Raw genomic sequence first — 1,930 nt, 5'->3', positions numbered from 1 at the left:
GAACTAGCCCGCCCAGGCCCAGCGTCCACGTGACGAGAGCACCCCACCCCCCTCTCCGCTCTCCGCCGGCTGCTGGGGATTGTAGTTCCCCAGGTCGCAAGACCCCGCTCTCAGGCTGCAGCGGTACAGATGGACTACAAAACCCAGGATGCATCGCGGCTCCTCCTCCCAGTCCCCTCCGCTTCCGGGGATCGCCTCAGAGTGGCCCCAGAGAGGAGGGGGCGGGGCCTTAATCACGCCAGCGGCTAGGAGACCAATAGTGGCTGATGTGGGCGGGCTGCGGAAGTCTAGAGCTCAAGCCTCGCCCAGTCGGCGAGAAAGAAGGAGAAGGGGACGTCTTGCTTGTGTTGTAATGGCTGTTTTGCAAGTGGCAGACTTCCTCTAGAGGCAAAAAAACGTGGTTATTGTGCCAAGGAGGGCTCTAAATACGGGGCTCTAGAGCCGCTCTTTAGACAAACCAGTGAGTGCGTTTGCAAATTAAAGTCATCCTCGAAGGAATCCCCTGGCTTAATTGAGACACCTCCAAAGCTGGTGTTGGAATAATGATTATCATAATAGTATACGGTAATGATGATAAACACTTTTGGGGAATTATTTAAGTTAATTCAATAACTTTGTAAAGTGCGTGCATTTATTGTCCATCGCTGTTTTTTTTTTTTTTTTTTGGTTTTTTTTGGGAGGGGTATGGAACTCTTCACGTATTTGCGTGTCATCCTTGCGCAGGGTCCATGCTAATGTATATCATTCCAGTTTTGTGCTGCCAAAGCGAGCACTATCTATTGCTAATTTCGAAGATGGGACAAGATCTGAGAAGTTAAGTCACACGTGGGGCACGTGTTCTTTGCCACGGGTCCACGGTTCCCTTCAAGGGGCTTTGTAGCCCAGCTTCCCCTTCCAATGAGGAAATTGATTCCTAGAGAAGAAAATTAAGCGCTCTAGTTCTTACTCTTGTCCCGCCGTCTCCTAGATTCTGAGTCTTACAGCTGGAATGGAACGGAAGTCTTCTGGCTTCCCCTCCTCCAGTTAGCTGACCAGGAATTTAGTGACTTCGAAATAGGTGGTTTGAGAGTCGGCAATGGAGGATTGAGCTTTATGGCCCCTTCTTTGTGGAGGATATGACAAGGGTTTTGAGTAAGGACTGGAAGGGACACAAACCATCATTTAGGGATTTTGTACTAAGAGTTAGCACTTTACAGAGTGCTTTCTTTACTTTTAAATTTTTAACTTAAATGTAGTACTCACAACCACCCTTTGAAATGTAACTCAAAGTTGAATTCCCATATCGTTTTGTTTGGACAACTTGGTTACAAAGTCGAGGAGTTCTCAATGTGGCTCAGAGGTAATGAACCTAACTGGTATCCATGAGGATGCAACGTTCAGTCCCTGGCCTCGATCAGTGAGTGAAAGATCCAGCATCATCACAAGCTGTGGTGTAGACCACAGACTGGGCTCGAATCCCACGTTGCTGTGGCTGTGGCAAAGGCCAGCAGTGCTCTCATTCAACCCCTAGCCTGGGAACTTACATATGCCACCTGTTCCGCTCTAAAAAAGCAAAAAAAAAAAAAAAAAAAAAAAAAAAAAAAAAAAAAAAAAAAAAGTTGGGCAAATTACTTAATCTGTTTGATTCTCATTGTAGGAAATAATGGTGCCTACATTTCATCACAATGAGGATTGAGGTGAAAGAAGGCAAATAAAGTGTTAAATTTGTTGCCTTCAAATAGGTAGTGATCACTAAGTGATGACTATATTTTAAGCATTGTCATTATCCTTATTGTAAAGATAAGGAAGAAAGGTTAAGTATTTAGACTATTTGCCCAAGGTGTTTATTTAGGATTAGACCCCAGGTCTGATAGGTGCTTTGTAGTTCCTTTTGTTATTTTGATCCCAGGGTCCACTTTTGTTATTTAGAAATGTATTTTAATTTATATTT

The sequence above is a fragment of the Sus scrofa genome, chromosome 16 (genome assembly GCF_000003025.6).
Source record: "Sus scrofa isolate TJ Tabasco breed Duroc chromosome 16, Sscrofa11.1, whole genome shotgun sequence".
Taxonomy (NCBI): Eukaryota; Metazoa; Chordata; class Mammalia; order Artiodactyla; family Suidae; genus Sus; species Sus scrofa.
The sequence above is the reverse complement of the archived record's forward strand: the minus strand, read 5'-3'. Positions refer to the sequence as shown.